The 19,316-nt window shown below is 42.5% G+C and overlaps 1 protein-coding gene across 1 annotated transcript in view; it reads right to left on the bottom strand.

Annotated features, from left to right (window-relative positions):
* Positions 1 to 7,276, bottom strand: part of tspan18b (tetraspanin 18b) — a 38,628-nt gene extending 31,352 nt beyond the window's left edge. The window contains exon 1 of the mRNA XM_035157263.2: positions 6,982 to 7,276. The gene's annotated coding sequence lies outside the window, so the exon portion shown is untranslated. The remainder of the gene's footprint in view (positions 1 to 6,981) is intronic.
* Between the last annotated feature and the right edge of the window lie 12,040 nt (positions 7,277 to 19,316).

The following is a 19,316-nucleotide window of genomic DNA, read 5'->3' as shown; positions in this document are numbered from 1 at the left end:
AAATAAAGTTAAAGATACATTTTCTGACTCATCAGCTTTGATATAAACGCGTCTCAAACCTCGACAATGTGTCGTACGGCAGCGTGAATCAGACAAATGGTGATAAACGTTCAAAACTGGACCTGAAGTGGACACATCGATATCATTCTCAGAATCTGACACCGTGCCAGTTGTCTCATGTGCAGACACAAACAGTATACCAGCTCTAACATGGACACAATCCACAGTGTGTACTCTGACAATACAGGCAATTGTTTTACTCTTTATCACATCCTCCCCTTACATTGAGCAAACAATCCTCTGCTTGTGTTGATGAAGTCTGAATCAGAATCTGTGACAGGAACAATTTAGTCATTTAGTAAGCAAGAAAAAAATCAAAATGCAGTCTCACAAGACGTCTTTATCTATAAAATGTTAAAATATTTCCCAAATATTAGTGACAGTAAAAAGCTCCAGTGTTGGGTGGCGATGGTGGAAAACAATAACACATCCACAAAATGAGCTCTTCCTCCCTGGTGCTGCTTGATTAGCACCCAGCTTCTTCCTGCCCAGTGCGCCAACAACACTGGAGCTCATGTGAGTCACCCCAGCACTATTGTGTGAATTTAACCAAAGAACTGCTTGTTCATCCAGCAAAGAAACGCCTCTACAACTGCATTCTGCCATTTTATTTTCTGCGATATTCTCTTTAAGGAAGGAAAGTGCTTCAACTTCAGCAGCACTCGTTGGATCAGAGTTGTGCTCCAGTTTCTCTGAAGTCGGGCAGGTAATCTCCCCACACATTAGCCCCGTGTCACACACCTATCAGGCCCCGTCTCCTGGCCGGCCTAAGCTCCTATCTGAGCTTTGACTACATCTGGGGATAAAAAGAGCACAAGGTGATGAAGAAACCTGCTGCAAAGGCGCGGGGATTTGCCGAGTGTGCTCGCTCTGGGTAATGACCAGCGGGTCCTCAACAGCAGCCTTTAATGGACACCTGAGTGACACGGTTTATTAGTTTGTGAAAAGCATTATGCAGAGGAAGTGATGGCTGAAGGGGGATTTCGAGATAGATGCGATTTAAACACCCCAGACAGGTCTGAGCGCACGTTCGACTAAGTGCCTACCAAGCCGCAAGCCTATGTGGAGAGCCCGCTATCTGCCGAGCCCAGCTTGTCAAATACATACCTTTTACCTCATTACCTGATCAGCACTGCAGTCATTGAGGGAAATGGGGTGAATGCAAGATAACCACAAAGAATTCTTAGGTTGAGCACAAACAGCCAGCCTGCTTCCTCTTGATAAAAAGGAAGCATCAGCGCGCTGAGGCCCCTCAGCTTCCTGCTCTGGGGCCGCCAGCTGCCCCACACTGAGGTCACTCTCTGCTTCCTGGCCCATACTGAGGCACTCAGGGGACAAAGAAATGCATAAATGTGCATATTACCGGATCATGCATCATTTTCTCCTGTGTTCATGCAGGAAAGTGACTAAAACTTGATCCAAAACTGGTTTGTACTTCATAAAAGACAATCACTCTGAGTCACATAATAATCTCTTATGACTTAGGTTTTGATTTTTAGTGTCTGAGGTAACACTTTATTTTAACACCCACACTTCACATTTATAAGTAGTATATAAACAGGTAATAAAGTTTGTAACTCACAAAGAGAAAGCTGTAAACGTTTATAAGGTGCTTTAAAATGGGTGCAGATATCAACAACTAAGGATCATAAGTGGAAGCTGGTAAAATGACAATATAGTATTAATATGCCTTCATGTTATAACTGATGAAAACACTGAGTGGTTGTATACAATAAAATGTATTAATTGTAATATGTTACAATCATGTTATATTACTTATATTACTCATATAACCCCCCCTGATAACATCATCCTTTCAGGGCCCATGAAACCACCGCAGAGGAGGATCCTCAAAGAGGCTCCACTCACACCTCAAACAAATGAAAATGAGATGGAAATATGACATTTGTTTATTTTGTGCATTCATTGGATAAAGGTTACACTCCACACACATTTGATATTTGTGCCTCCTACATCTCTTCAATGGAGCAGAAGATAAGTGGAAATCAATTGAGTGAATGAAGGCTACATATATGTCATGATTGATTTGTTGACTTTCAACTGCGTTTTGTCACAATTTGCTTTAATCAATACACCAACGTTTCCACATCCTCAGGCGTGAAAACAGATTTCCAATATTTTGATGGCGAACACCCAAAATATAGTTGCATTTTATTAGGAAGCCAGAGGGTTTTATGATTGCATGTAACCTTTTAACAATACATTAAGGCCACTTTCACAACCATTTTGTCTGGTCCACAGCGTCAGATTTTTCAGTTTAGTCCAAACCAAAGTGTGAATAGTGCCTCCCACCACGAACCAGACCAACAGATCAAAATTTTGTCCGACCATAAGAGGAAACTAGAAGACGAAAAAGAGGATTGCTTGTAGTCTCTGCCTCCGACAATATAATTTTCCAACAACAAGGACGTTCATTTTGCTGGTAGTGATCCCATAATGATATTACTGTGGCATTGAAATTAACCATGTGAACTGGTTCTTTCATTATCTCCAAAAAGGTATTTGAATACAACAGCCGAATTGACCACATACCAAAGTCAACGCCCGTCTAAAAAACCGAGCCAGGTATAGGTCGACGCAGCCCACGTAGCTGATGATGACAGCAGGCGTATATATATATCGTACAAAAGACTAGTGCGCTCCCTAAATTGCAACGTGAAACCAAAGCTAACGGATCAAATGTAAACACCGTAACATAGACATGAACCATGTTCTAAAAATCCAGCTTCATGCAGGCACCAAACTAGGCTGCTTTATATTGTGGCAGAGTTTTGATATGAAATGACCTTTAGCTAAAAAACAGTCTGCAGCAGACATCAGATAACACTGTTTGGACATCCAGTACAGACTAAACGTAGCGCACACAAATTGAACAACATACACCTTCAAGCCTTTTAAACAACTGATGAAAAAAATGCACCTATCCGGGAGTAAATTATTTCTGCCAGCTGAAAAGCAAATTTCATTTTCTCATGTCTCCTGACAACAAAGATGCTGAACCCATTACTGGCTGAGGCGTCCGCATCACACACATTAAATGAAGGGTCCTCTAGCAATCGAAAAAAAGCAATTTTCTCATTGAGCCAATAGATACTCCATTTAGTTCCGGGCTCTCTACGGACTGCTGCTGCCGTACTGGGGCTGATACAGGGGAAAGCGAGTGTAGACGGATGACCCGGCCTCGTCCTCTCTCTGCCTCGCTGCTCCGAAACCCATCGATATAGATACAGGCGCTGGTGGTGTTGGTGGTGCACGAGAGGGTAAGATAGGATCATACAGAGATGGTTAAAGAGGGAGGAGGAAGGTGTGTGTTGAGGTGAGGCGGGATGAATCGAAAGATGAAAAACCAGGGACTTTGATCCAAAATGGGTCAAAAAAGCAAGAAAAAGGGGAGAGAGGAGCGACAGGTTTCAGAGACATCCAACCATGTGGAACCGCAGATTGATTAATTTCAGCTCTTTAATGAGCTGCGTTTTGTCAGCCCAGGCGGCTGCAAGTCAGTCACCCTGCTCCTCTCAGCAGGAGCTGCCATACACTGCAATTCACACTCGTCTATCCCTGCCAAGAACTGAGAGGAAGAACACACACACAGATTTGCTCATGTCTTTCTATAGCTGTGAGGACACTCGTTGAATACATTCCCTTGCCCCTTAACCATCACAACTAAAGCTACATCCATAAAGTTTCAGAACGATCTTTCTGTCCACAAGCGTTTTTGGCTCTGTATCAGTTTTAATCCCTGTCCATACAAACATGCCGGAATGCATTTCACGCGTTCACTCTCGTACACTGTGCATGTGTGTTCTGGTGTACACAGGAACTGCTTGAATAATAGCAATGCTTGTAACTGACTATACATGTTGCTGTCTACACTGGTAGCCGAGGATATGCTGTGTGTGTCTTAACAATGGGCTTCACGAATCAGCGAAGGTTACGTTGTGACAAAAAAGTAAATCAGCCAATCAGCATGCGGTGGAGAAGGTCATTGATTCCAAATAACTGTTTTTGTCCGTCCAGACTGAAACAGACAGCCCCACAGTTTTCCAACTAAAACAGGGCCAGCTGCGTTTTCAAACCTCTCCATCTGAGTGGCTCCAAAACTCCAGAGTAGTGTGGACGCCAGGCATATCACTAGCAGAGTCGAACACAGTAGCAGTATGGACGTAAATTAAATGCCCAACCCTAATCTAAACCAAATTCTTTCCATAAAATAAAGTTTTAAGCCTCAAACAGCCCTTTGAAGTTGTGAGAACCAGCCAGAATGTCCTCACAACTGTAGAAAGACAAGTACACACACATCTTCTCTCTCTATCCCGACACTTCTTCTCCTATTCATGTGTTTTGCTGTTCATTTCCTTCGCTGGCACGGCGAATGTGTGATTAAGAGCAACACATTATCAGAGGCACTATTACAATGAATGCACTGATCACCAGTGGCAAGTCTCACACCAGGTGTTCTGCGTCCGTAGGTGGAATAAATACCACGTTGGCTCGGTGCAGATTTGAATCCACTTAAAACAAGCTCCCTCCTAATTGTCGTCCACAAATGCATCGCAGCTGACCTTTGATCTCTGTATAAATTACACTGTTGGTTTGCAAACCCTGTTGTTTGCATTTTGTGCTCGTATCCTGCGGACATCACTTCTGTATCTGAGCAACTAAACTATTTCCCAGTGCTCATGTGAATCAAGCCGAGGAGAGAAAGGCTCCGGGCAGAGTTTAGTCATTCGTGTTGGCAGCTGCTCCAAAGCATCAATACTACTGCTTCTTATTTTTTTCTTTACTTTTTTTTTGACAAGCAAAATGTTCACCCACAACATGGTGAACAAGCACGCCTCTGTTTTCCGTTTGTGTGCCTGTCTCTCTCCACAAATCTCCCAATCGTTTAGTTTTAGGAGAAAATAGAAAAAGGGTGGAACAAGCACACACACACACACACACATAGAGAGAGAGAAGTGTTTAAATGATGCAGCAGTATAGTAGGTGAGGTCATTAATCATGATCTGCTGATTTGTCAGTCTGACCGAGCTGCTGGGGCGTGATATGATTCTTTTCTCCTCTTCCTTTTTTTCTGACAGGCTGTAGCAGCCTCAGGGAGATGGAGAGCCAGAGTGAGAGGTTGTGACTTTAACTCGGAGCAAGACGGCCCAGCACTGCACGCTCACCTGGACACCGGTGTGTTAATGGGTCCCTTGGAGCCAGTGTCCTCGGGCAAAATCTGATTATAACCTGATTTCCAGCTGTTGCTGCAAAACACACACATTTATTTCTACGCGAGTGGCAGGTTAACTTTTTGTTTTACTCAGAATCTGCACTGTTTTTAGCTGTTGTTCTCCAGGAAAACTTTTCACTGATCAAATCAAATCTAAATTTGCTTGGACACTTGCAGAGTCACATGCTGAGCTCTTTGCAGGGAACCGCTTGGCTGCGTGCGGCCTCCGTCTCAAGTATTGAGTTTTTTCCTCTCCGGAGCTCTTGAATGTGTCACGTTTGCTCCAGTGGAAGTCAGACAGGAGGATTATGGGTGCGCTGGTTTTTGGATGATGCACGCCTCTGATTAATGCAGACTGACAGTGCATTTGTGCCCTACAGCAAAGGTAGCACCGTGAGAGACGTCCATCTTGTGACCCCATACACACACACACACACACACAGACACACACACATCTCTGCAGACAGCCTCCTCCTCCTCCTCCTCCTCCTCCTGGGCTGTGGCTGGAGCCCGTGGGAAGGATGCCAGCTTGGAGACTGACACACATCGGCCCGGCTGTCAGGTTTCTCATATCATAACCTACGATTACATTACAACTATATACTCTCACAATGTATATTTTCTGTTCACACTGTATATATTATTTCTACTCCAATTACATTTTTATATTTTCCTTGCATTTATAATGCATGGTTACTTATCACTTTTACTGATATCTATTTTTTGACTGTCCTCCTTGCTGCTGTGATACAGACTAATAAAGGATTATCTTATCTTATCTTATATTTTATCATTTCATCTTATCTTATCTTATCTTAAACCACTGTATGTGTGCGAGTCTTTTCCAATCCTTAAGGGGGAAATAAAGACTTGACCTGAGGTTAACTCAAGTCTACATGGTGCAAAAGACTTATAACAATAAGACTCATTATGTAATATTGTACAAATACATTATTTATTCTCTCTTTCGTGATATTAATGTGATTTCTGGTGCTGGACTGAGGAGAAAATGTGACTTGCAGCAACAAAGTGAGCTGAGAATCGACCATGAGACATGATATTGAGCTGTCAGCTTTCTCATAACCTACTATTACATTCAAACATATATATTGTCACACTGTATATTCACTATTTACACTGTACATATTATTTCTCTTCAATTTATATGTTTACGTTTTCCTTGCAATTTATATAGCATGGGTACTTATTATTACTTTACTCATGTGTATTTTTTGACTGTTCTTTCCCCATTGTGGGAATATTAAAGGATTATTTTATCTTATCTTATTTTATCTTATCTGATCTTAAACCACATTTATAATTACCAGTGAATTTATATGCGCATGACTCTTTTTCAACCCTTAAGGGGGAATAAAGACTTGACCTGAGGTAAACTCAAGTCTTCATGGTGCAAAAGCTAAATAAAGGACTAAAAACAATAAGACTCGTTATGTGATATCGCACAAATACACTATTTACTCTCTCTCTTCCGTGGTATAAATGAGGTTTCTGGAGCTGGACTGAGGAGAAAACGCAACTTGCTGGGAAACAAAGTGAGCTGAATCAACAGCATCGCGCAGAAAACACGAGATGGAGCTCGATCAACGAGGCAGAGAGGGAAACAACGGAGCGGGTTTCAAAGTGTCTTGTCTTTCATTTCCACACTGAACTTTTCTCCTGTTCCTTACCTCAGAGCTCAGCTCCGTGCAGAGACCTCCGGCTGAGACGAGCTGTGGACTTGAGCCTGTGTGAGGAACCGGGGGCTCTGTTGGTCAGAAGCAAGTATTCAGAAAATAAAGAGCCTCTCCGGAGCAGATCGCAGCAGATCGGGGCTGACGGTGGGTCCTCGGGGGTGAATCGTGCCCTGCAGCGTCCCACCAGTAAAATCCAGCGCTCGGAGCTGTGCGATCCCAGTTTGTACAGACACGCAGTGAAGGAGAGGAGGCTGGGATTCAAACACTTGGGAGATGTGAACTCACTGAGCGGAGATCTGCTGCTGAGGGCGGAGACATGGGCAGACACGCCCCCCCCCTCTCTATTGTCAAATAAATATATTCTATAGTATGAAAACAACAACCCACACAACAGCTGACCGATTCGTCTAAATGCAGAGCCTATGATTGATTTGTCCATTGATTTATTTAGCAGATTCTCAGAAAGACACTGTCTGGTATCTTTGTGCATGAGCTTTTTGCATTTTTTTGCTTTTTCTCTATTTGCTACCATTAAAAATCAATGGCACCCATATTATCCGTGATGTTATACATAAAGTCACACACACACACACACACACACTCACTCACAAAAAACGTACAGCGCACACCTATGCCAGTCCGCTTATAAAACCACATTTAATTTCACAAGGTCACTAAATTTCAAACATTCATAAATATCAGGATCTTCAGTATTTTTTCAAGAATTTTTGATCAAAATCCAATGAAAGTGTGGATTGGGGTTTGTCCCCTGACCAAAATTGAATGGGTTCTTTCTTGACCAATATACTTCCACCAAGTGTTGTGGTAATCCATCCAGTAGTTTTTGCATAATCTTGCTTACTAAGAAACAAATGGAAAAATGCAGACAAAAACCTACTTGATTGAGGTAACAACAATAAAACACAAACTCAGTGCAGCACAATTGATTTGTTTTATCCATAGACAATGTGTCTCCACTTCCTCCCTCCATCCAAAGATGAAGCCAAAATATCCGGGATACAAATTTTGCTAATTTGGAGCCAGAGTTCGCTCAGTAGCGATAAGGGGATGGAGTGAGGTCCTGCCAATACACACTCTTGACCAATCAGGAGTCAGTCTCAGCTGTCAATCATGACGTTTCACACCATTTGTATAGCATCAAATAATTAATTAAGACCAAACTTACTGGTGAAGTTAACAATGCGAGAAGAAATACACATAAAATGACAGCAACCATCTTTGAGAAAAAATTATTTATGTACATTGACGTTTTCATGTGGTCGATGTTTCATCCACTAACATGGGGGAGGCGGGCCTTATGACCTATATTGCAGCCAGCCACTAGGTGGCGATGGAGACACTTTGGCTGCACTTTTGGAGAGCTGTCATGTCGTCATCTTTATATACAGTCTATATCAGTTTGTTAGTAATGTGTCTGAATGGTGTCGGCTTAATCCCTCCGACTGAAATTGATTAATCCAGAATATGAATCCTTCTTGATTTGTTTAATTCACCACAGGGCCATTAATGGGGTTTTAGAATTAAAGAGTATACAATTTGGGGGAAATAGACTTCCACAGCCTTCTTGCTGAGAGTTAGGCCATGGGATCAATATCACACTCATGTCAGAAGCAAGATATCTTTGCTCGGCATACAGACGGGGAATGGATGAAACAGTTATCGCTCTGTCTAACTATAACAAACTCTGCCTTCAAGCACCTAAATGACATGTAATATCCTGAGTTGTGAATGTTGTGTTGCAGTTTTATGGGTTTAATGTGATATGTGGGTCTATATCTTTGCGGGGGCTTTCAGTCTTTGAGCTAAGCTGAGATAACTTCCTGCTGTTTGTAGTTTTTTATTTTAACTGACAGATATCAGAGTCCAAATCTTTCTTTGGTTGTAGAATAAAAACATGCTGAGCCGAGGTCTGATTTTAAACCTTTCAGATAAACCCAAATGTATTTTGAGAATCAGTTTCTGATCAGTTTGCTAATTTTTAATTTTCCAGCACCGTACTGTGACATCTGCATCATGGAGGAAATGGAGTCTTGTTGCCTCCATCTGTAACTCAGTGTTCAGTCAGTGTTCAGCTTGAAAGAGAATGGAGTAAAAGTTATAAACACAAAACAAAGTCACTGCTTCCATGTTGCTTTTTACTGTTTACTAGCCCTGTTTTTTTGAGACATTGAATACGATACACAAAAAGCAAAAGCAAATGGAAAAGGAGTCAATTGCCATTTGATTGGCTTTACTTACATATAGGGTTTAATTTAGCTGTGAAAACGGTTGGCTATTTATTAGTCTCAGTGGGGAAACGCTATTAAAGTTCTCTTTATAGAGAAAACACATGGTGGAAGGCAAATTCCTTTTTACACAGATAAGACGAGCTGCAGTCATTACTCGTGGGAAAAGTAATGAAAAAGTTTTGCAGCACATCAAATGCAACAAAATGGCTGCTCCCAGTAAGCGGTCAAAGTAAAACTACTATTGTGGAAGGAAAAAAACGCATATTGCTTTTTTTGGGGAAGCTCGGCTGTGTTTTTTGATTCCAGCGTCAGATAGGCGACAGCTCTCAGATAGGCAGCTGATTGTTGTTGTTTGTCCCTGGTTAATTTTTCATGCTGGGTGCCTCTCTCACAGCCAGAAAACAAGAGGAGTGCTTTTGTTTCAGGTTCAGAGGGGGTGAGAGGGGGGGCCTGAAGTGTTTTCTATCCCCCTGTGCTCCTCGTGTCACAAAATCTACTGCAGATGGAGAGCGAGATAAGCGCTCCGGAGACTGATCTTTTTGCCTTCTCCTCTGAGGTCGTGACACTGACATTCCCTGTGGCGTACGTGATACATCCAGCCCCCGGTCTCCTTGTGTGTTTCCCCTCATCCCTTCTCTTATTGGCCCTCTGCAAGTTTTTAGTGGATTTCTGAAGTCGAGATTAAACAACAACTTTAGGATTAAAGTGACGTTTAAAACAAGACAGAGATCAGCTTATAGGGAGGCTGGATTCAAAGAGCCGTCGGGGGTTCGGCTCAGACGCACAGGGGCCCCTGTGTGTGTAAGAAAAGTATCACAGGAATGGCTCGGCTGCAGAGGGAACAGCTGTGAGGTATTTTCTTTTTGGCTCCTTGGGTATTTTCAGAGAGGCTCAGGGAGTAAAGAAAGGCTGAGGTGAAACGCTGACTAAACAGCCTCCTCCCCCTGCCGCTCTTTGAGCACTCACATGGATCAGTGGTGTTGGGGAGGAAGGCCCTTTCTCCAGACTCTGACGCAGTTCAGTTGGGGGATTTTTTGTTTTTCTTGGCTAATCAGTGATTGATCAACAAATGTTGTGTCCGGTGTTCCCGCGGTGCAGCAGGCGATGCAGCTTTAAAAAACGAGTTCTACAATCATGAGTTTTGACCTTTTATTGATCTGAATCACTGAGCAGGAATTTAAGGGCATGTTTAAAAGTGACTCAAGATCTTAAACTCACTTAAGAAGGAAGTTTACAAAAGCTGAGACTGAAACACGGGCTGCCCAAACTTTAATTAATGACATTTGAGTTCATTAACAGGAGGTGATGGGAGATGTTTACAAGAACAAGAAGTTACTTCTTTCAGTGAAAGCCTCTGACTGAGCCATGTAAACCGTGGGGAATTTCGGTCTGCGTGCTGTGTGCTGTTCATTACACGCACAAAAATAATTTCAAACCTTATGTAGCCAACAGTCTGCATGTTCCTCCTCCATCTACGCTGCAGGCGATGGAATTTACTCTTGGTTCCCTGTTAAGCACCTAACACACACACACACACGTCTCACACACACCCACACTGATAGGCAGACTATGCTAGCTCAGACGCCGTTCCTCACGTGCACATTCTTATCACACATTTAATTCAATTTACACAGCCCGCGCTTCAATTTCACACACATAGCATCATAGCACATGCTATCTCATTTACCAAGTTGTGGCCACGCTTCACATGCTCCCACAAAGTCGGCCCTATTGTTGTACATGCACACACACACACACACACACACACACAAGCACGGCACAGTATGAGTAATTCAATATTTCATTCTGTGGTAATGTGATACTGGATGTTTTGTCTGTGAAGTTTTTTTTTTATATGTAAATGTTGAGCTCCTGTAAACATGAGGTGTAATTTCACATCACAGCCTCTGTTTCAGCTATGCAGCTTCTTTTGTTCTGCAGCAGGAGAGAATACATGTGAGAATACAGCAGAATGTTTTGCGGAGAATTCACAACAAGCGAGTTGATGACGTCTCCAACATACAATGGGCGCAAAACTGAACCCCCCCCCAAAAGAATACAAGTATTTCAGGCTATAAAGAAGGCGACATACATGAAGAAGACGCTGATGAAGATGTCAAGTTGGAAAGACGACGAGAATCAAGAGCTTTTGATGATAAGGGCCAATGTGCTGTAACAAAATGTGCCGCCGCAGAATTTATATGTTATATCCTGCCTCCTGCTACCCCCCCTCAACTGAACAGAGTGGAGGATTTCCTGTTGTTGTGAATGTGGCTGACATGGAGAATATCCTGCTACATTCTTCATACGTGAAATGCAAACTCCAGGAAATGTCTGGACATTTTCTGGAGTTTGACTTTTCATGAAAGTTTATGTCTGAAAACGGCTTCAAAAACCAGCTGAAGTGACTCCAGGAAGTCACCAAGTCCACCTGCGCTTCACCAGGAAGTGTTCCACTAGGTAAACCTGAGTGAAATTGCATTAGCTGTCATTTATACAATTTAAACATCAATTTTATGTGAGCATCAGAAACAGGCTCAGGGATTGAAGACAAACTGTGTGGAAACGGAGTACTATTTTAAAGTGATTTGACAACTTTGACTAAACAAACCGAGCGTAAATCCCAGCAGGAGGATCAATTACAAAACAAAGACGATTGTTTTCATGACTAATTTATTTTGGAATTTGTATTTAATTTGCACGAACAAACAAAGCTGCAGTGGTCTTGTCTCCAACTGTGTGTTTTGCCTCGCGACATTCTGATAAATGTAACATCCTCAAGACACAGACAGGCGTGCACAAACACAGATGCACACGCAGAGATGTTGAACACAATCTTGCAGCCTCAATCTGTCAGGGGGCATCAGCCAGCACCCAGGGGAAACGTGCCATGCGTCGCAGCTTCCTGTGCCCCCCACCCCTCTACAAATGCAGGCCCAGGATCAAACTGTGAGCCAGGGTGTAAATTGGGCGAGACTTATCTCCTGATGGAACCACAAATACACTGCAGGCTCACCCTCTTCAATTTTCCATTGTATTGTCTGAGTCATAATTTGGTTTTCCGGAACGTAACTTCAACATGCAGGTGTCTCGAGGTGAAGATTTTGAGAAAGTTATTCTCAAGAGGTGAATGGCAAACATTTACCACACCTAATACTTTTCCTTGAGACACCATTGGAAATGTGTGTGGGCTCTCACATGAAATCATCTGTGAACTCATGCATCTCCATCTGGCTTAGTGAGCTAGTGTGCATCTGTCACATGTAGCCAAGCTGACGGAAAAGAAGAGGTGGAGGAAGGCGACAATAAAAATGATGGTTTCGCTCTTAAACGGACAGTTCACCGAAAAATGAAAATTCACTCATTATCTACTCACCACTATGCTGATGGAGGGGTGGGTGAAGTGTTTGAGTCCACAAAACACTTTTGGAGTTTCAGGGGTGAACGGTGTTGCAGCCAAAGTAATAAAACAACAGGAAAAAAAACACAACATGGCTTAATTCTTTTTGTAAATAATGCAGTTTCGAGTCAAATATGAATGTCAGGGCTTCCACACATTTTGATGACACCACACAAGCAGTATGGAGGCATGTTATGTTTTTTAGGTATGAAGAAGGGGTCCCGTTTACTCCAATTGTATTGGATTTGGCTGCAACACTGTTTACCCCTGAAACTCCAAAAGTGTTTTTTGGACTCAAACACTTCACCCGCCCCCCCATCAGTATAGTGGTGAGTAGATAATGAGGTTATTTTCATTTTCTGGTGAACTATCCTTTTAGGCTGGGAGGTACTGACTCATCTTTATTCGGAAACACCTTCATCTTAACAACCCCTGGTGTAACGGTGTGTATGTGTTACCTGCCTGTAGCCTAGCAACAAGCCCCCGATGCTGTTTAGAGGGGGTAATTGGACAAATCCGTGGGAAGAGGCATAAAGAAGAAAATCAGAGCATCAACACGCTGAATATGGAATCAGAAAAGCTTTGAGAAGTCGAGGCAGCTCTGCAACGTGCTTCGCTTTAACAGTTACTGTGTGCATTCCTCTGCATTTAAAAAAAAAAAACACACACCTGTAGGCAAGCTCAAGTGTAAGGCATTCCTCCACCTTAATAATTACGGATGTCTTTACCTTTTCCAGCTCAGGCACTGACAGTAGCCTGAGGATACGAGAGAGTGCGACGGAGGATGACATGGAGAGGAAAGTGGGGAGATGTGTGTCAATCTATCCAGATATTTTATTCACCTCTTCTTTCAGGAATTCAACCAAGAGAAAAACATCCGCCGAGCATTACCAAGCAGCATTGGAAAACAAACAAACAACGAGTAGCAAACCAGGAATGATCGGACCAGTTTTGCCCCCGTCTCCCTCTTCATGTACAGTAAGTGTGCCAACTCTCCCTCCACATCCCCCCCTCCTCACCCTGAGTGCAGCCATTTCTTTGCTGCCCTGTGGTGACAGACCAAGCGTGGCTGAAACTCCCTCCATACACTTTCCCCCTCCAGTCTTCCCAGGAGGAACAACTGGCTGGTGAATGGAGGAAAGTAGGGCAGGGGAGCCACCGCTGCACCCCCTCCTCCACCTCCTCCTCTTCCTCCACAAATCTGATTCACCAGGAAGAAATGATAATTTTTTTCTGTCATGCACAATTTCTCCTCACTTACAATTTGGAGCTTTTAAAAAAAAAGATCTCAGATAGATCATTTATTTTTAACAGCGTGGATTTATTCCTTGTGTTCACTCAGTTGCTTCAGGTGTGCTCTTCACATTCTCTGTGCTTTGGCAGGACGTCGCTCTGTGTATTAATTCAGAGACGTCTACCACTGTTCACCACGGGCTGTGGTTGCATACGCCAGCACAAGTATGGAGCTCTGTGGTTACTGGTCCCAGCCCAGACACATTTTCTGGTCTGGGAGTCTTGGATGGTGGAACTGTGGGATATAAAGGATTTTGAAAAATGAATTATAATGTGTGGAGCGAGGCACTGTGGCCTGGTGCACTGTAAAACATTGTGAGTTGATTAAACTAAAGCATACAATATTCTTATACGAATCACTTTTTATCACTGAATGAATCAGTAGCTTTTAGTACAGTAAAGCCCACATCACTGGTGACTGAACCCACTGTGGTTGGCTCAGCAGTGATGTAAAGCAGATGATGTCCTGGTTAAAAGCCACAGAAACGATCACAGTGGGAGAGATGGCTGCTGTGGAATTATCCTCACAATGAGAGTTTGTATAGAACTGAACGTAAAAGCTTGACCTGAACACATCACAATCAGTGCTTGAAAGTCTCAACGGTGCTTTTACATGCTGTGATGCAACTGTTTAGGTGGATTATACATTATTGTTAATGTTATTGTTATTGTTATTGTTATTGTTATTATTATTATTATTATTATTATTACACTCACAAGAACAGAAAGAAAACAAGACAGAACAAAGCAACACATGAAGGAATAAAATTATCTAGACACTGTTAAAAGACATTGTCAGACTGAAGCATTCAGTTATCACATTACTGGAAACACACATCATTTTTCTTAAGGGAGATAACAAAACCAAAGGAAGAATAGCAATAGAGAAATGAAGTGGGCCTTGAGAAGAACCTTGAGGCACACCCTTTGGCATCAAATCTGTTGTACAACAACTCACTCCTCTCTTTTACTTTCAGTGATAACCTCTAAACTATGTATCCTGGAAAAGCTGCTAATCTGCTGATCCGAGTTTCCCCTGTCATTATGAGCTTTTGCCTTTTTGCGCAATGTCAAGGCTGACTGAATGGAACAATCCATATGCTGAGCCACTCCTAGAGAAAGAATATCAATGTCGGCCTGAATGCAAGATACGTTTTTATGGAAATTCAGGTTTGTGCTGGGTCTAATTAATCAGCCTTTAAATAAAGTGGACATTTATTTTGCCCAGTTTAATCTGCAGGACTTTCTGAGGGTGAGTGTGACGTGTTTTGGTGCCATCGAGGAAGTGATGAGTGAAAACAACTTTAGAGTGTTTTCCAGTGTCTTTACTGCTGGAAAGCACCAGGGAGAAAATGTGTCAAGCAGCCAAGAACGACAGCCGTCACAGACGTTGAGCTCAAAAAGACCGAAAAACTGCCAGAGAGTGATTCTTCTCCCTAATATCAGATTGTAGTGAAAAACCAATAACCTACGTTATGTTTTTTATAAATATTGTAATAATAATATAATTCATCTCCTTAGATTTAAATTGAGTTGATTCCTCTACACTCCTGTATGATGTTTTACAGTGTATTTCTGTGGCGCGTCTGCAGAAGCCTGGATGACTGTTTTTTTAGAGCTTTTAACTGGAGAACAGTAACCGGGTGTGGAAACAACACTGTCATGGTGGTCACCATTTTTTCTCTCCCTCCAGCCCATGGGAGACCCTGCTGAAGATTAATGTGGAGACCTGTTAATATAGTTTGAGCCGTGGATGTTCAGGATCATAACTCTTGCTTCTCTCCTATCCCACCACCATGGTTGTTTGAAATGTCTTGTGAGCCGACAACGATGCTCCGGAAGTTTATTTTGGAACGGCTACGCTTCAAGATGCAGCCCAGTTACAAACGAACAGGTAATTTTCCTCTTTCCCTTTCCGAGAACTTGTGCACATAAATGAAATATGGATGCAGCTTGAAATCAACTCCAGCAGCATCCAATCTCTTGAATAAACTTTAGGGATGTTTCCCTGCCAACTCCTGCTTGGATACCAACACTTCCTTAGCAACCGCATGGCCAGTGGCTATATATGTGCATTTAATGCTGTCAGGAGCTGCGGGGCTCAGCTGCTGATGGAACACAGTTATCCTTTTTCTCATTACTGGCTGATCTATGTGTGAGATCCACCAGGCCTGAGGGAGACCATCAGGGACTTAGCATGTGTGTGTGAGCACAGTGTGGCCAATAAGGAGAACAGACCCGCTCTGTGGAAACACCTGTCCAACACTCAGAACAGAAATCTCAGCACACAAACAAAGGATTTTCTCCTCATCGCACTCCAGATGTCATCGGATATGGATGTAAACACAGCTCCCCGAGTAAACAGCTCAAACATGTGGACGCGAGGACGTGCATGCATAATTTCATGAAAGATCATAAAACACAAATCAGGTGCTCCTGCCGTGACAGCAGTGTTGGTTTACCTGTTTCTACATGCAGAGGAGCCGCATCCTTCCACTGACACATAAAACAGGGAAGAACCAAAAATCTTTTCTCCAAAACAACACACACTGCGCTGGATGGATGTCCTGTTTCTATGGTTGATTAAATAAGCACCTTTGGATGGAAAACAGGTGATGTCATGCCTCCAGAGAAACCTTGACATTTCGTGTTTTATTTTGATATTCATCAGACAATAAGTTGCAATGCTCGTTAGGGCAACAATCGCAAAACTAAAAATGTCACAGTGGTGATCTTGGAGGAGAACACTATTTCCCTTATTGAACCCCCACCCCCCCCTCCTCATACAGACGTTAACATAAGTGGGCTCCAACATCAGCCCCTAATGGTCATACAAGGTCAGCAGCAAAAGCCCTCGTCTTCTGAAAATCCCTGCGGCCCCAAAAAAATTGCGCTCAGTAGCCTTCATTGCTAATGGTGCCGTCACAGGCTTTCAAAAGTAAACTGAAAATCTGGTAACATGCAAATACTAGAACGGCACTCAGTAGAGCGACTATCTCCACCAAGGCCCAACAGTCCACTTCAATACAATCAAGCTGCTCCAAATCACAAACTCATGCATATTAGTTCCCTAAATGTGCCTGAATTATTTTTCATCAAGATCCACAAATTATTCCCTGATCTGGATCTGCATCCAAACATAATGGGTTCTTTCCCGACTCATACACCATCTTTCCACCAAGTTTAAATCCAGATGCTAATGCAAACAAGATGGTGAGAAGCAGAATTATCACCTGACTGCTGTTTCGCTCAGCTCCAAGGTGTTTTAGCATCTTTCAGCACTCTCATCATTCTCACAGTTTCCAGCAGCTCTAATGAAGCACTCTACACGACCTGTGGACATAAACAATCAGCGACGCTCGGGGGAAACTAGCGGAGCATTTAGCAGCTAAAGAGACAAGCATTTCCCGATGAAGTTGGTGTCGACCAAAACAGAGCTAAAAGGAAAATGAATGTTGGACTTTTGTTAATCCTGTAGATATTAACACTCAAAATAAATGCTATAGTGTGTTATATAGTTGCCCTATAATAATAATAATATAACAATAATAATGTATTTTTCTTCATAATGTAAAAACACTTAAAATAGCAAAATAAAACAACAAATAAAAGCACAGTAATCAAAAAATAAAAACATGAGGCATGTGACAGAAATGTAAGCATTACAATAATGGAATTGGAATTATGTAAAGTTAGGAAATGCTACACGATAAAAGTACGCTTTAAGCTTTGATTTCAAATGAAGCTACTGACTCAGCTCTCAGCATAAAAAGGTGATAATGACGCGATTTGAGTCCTTTGCCTCAGGTGTTAAATCTACCAACAACACCACCCTGCCACTGCAGCTGTAAAATACCTTTCATTCTTTACGAGCAATAAAACATACAATTAAAAATTATTATATACAATAAATAATAACTTTATGATCGTTGATTTTAATTCAACAGAAATGAGGACCAACAAGTCTGCGAAAGAGCGACAGAAACTGACATTTATTTGGCTGCCAGGGCGACGGTCCATCCATCTCGTCTGAGTGATGTGACACATTCATTTACTGAAGACCTCGGTCTCATTATTTGAAGATGTGATAGGTGTTCAAAGATTATCCCGGTGATTGATTGTAACCGTCTATCACGAGGAAATTGTGTAATTATTTACAGACAAGGACAAGAACAAGGACGAGAGTGATTGAACCTGTGACCTCAAAGCGCCATCGGCAGGAAAGACTCACAGCTCAACTTATCGGCTGTGAAATATTGTCGCATCAAAGTCCTACTTAGACATCCATCTGTTGATGGATCAGAATTCGGTAAACACGTCCGCCGCCATATGAGATGAAGGACTTAATGAAAAGAGGAAAGCAATGCGGGAGTAAAAGGAAAAGAGAAGCAGCACAGGTTGGCTCTCATTAGGCTCCTCTTGTCTAAACTCCACAGGCGGTTTCCTGGGGAGAAAAACCACACATGCCGAGTCTCATATAAAAGCTCATTTTTAAATCATAAATCAACGAGTCCGAGTCCATCAGGGGCGAAGTGATGCCTTTGTCAGCTGGCACTGTACATATTCTTAATAAAAAGGATCTGATTCTTTGATGCCATATTTATATTCCCTTGGGATGAATGTTCAATTTGCTCCGACTCCACGATACCACTTAGAAACTGACAGATGCATGAAACTTTAACGTGAGATGTGGATTCAGGGAATACGACGCACATTAAATAAATAAAAAAAATCTCTCTCTCCCTCCATCGGGTTTCCTCGTTTGAGCTTTACAGGAAGACTTGTTGTTAATCTCCTCCAGCCGCTCACCTTGTGTGAAGAGCTTCCAACTTGGCGGCTCTCCGATTTTCATTAAACTGTTTATCCTGCAGGAAAGTGCATTGTTAATTACTGCTAACGATACAGACGTTTGGCGCCGGAGGGCCTTGTTTAATAATGAAAGCTCTTTTCCTCTCTCTGCTGGAGGGGATGTGACAAACTACACGCTGCTGCTACACTGGAACAAATTAGCGTTTGTTTTCTTTCAGACCAACACTGGTCAAAAGATATCATCCACACGCCCCAAAACAGGAGTGAAGAGAGATATTCTGATTACAGCGTGGGTTTCGTCTATCATTTACATTGGCCCATTTCTCTGCTTTCCGTGTGGTGTGAGAATTCCAGGAAAACAAGCACACAACACACTACAGGCACAGCACTGCAGGCAGCGCCGCAGCTGCACATCTGCTGGTGTGATTTACCTCCTCACACGTGAGTGTGGCTTAAATATCACAATAAAACATGCGGACCTGTGAGGACGCATGTTGTAACATTAAAAAAGTGCCATATGTTCTAATTACATAAAGTTATCTGCCGCATGACATTTTCAAGAAGCGAGTCATTCACTT

The sequence above is a fragment of the Hippoglossus stenolepis genome, chromosome 5 (genome assembly GCF_022539355.2).
Source record: "Hippoglossus stenolepis isolate QCI-W04-F060 chromosome 5, HSTE1.2, whole genome shotgun sequence".
Lineage (NCBI taxonomy): Eukaryota > Metazoa > Chordata > Actinopteri > Pleuronectiformes > Pleuronectidae > Hippoglossus > Hippoglossus stenolepis.
The sequence above is the reverse complement of the archived record's forward strand: the minus strand, read 5'-3'. Positions and strand labels throughout refer to the sequence as shown.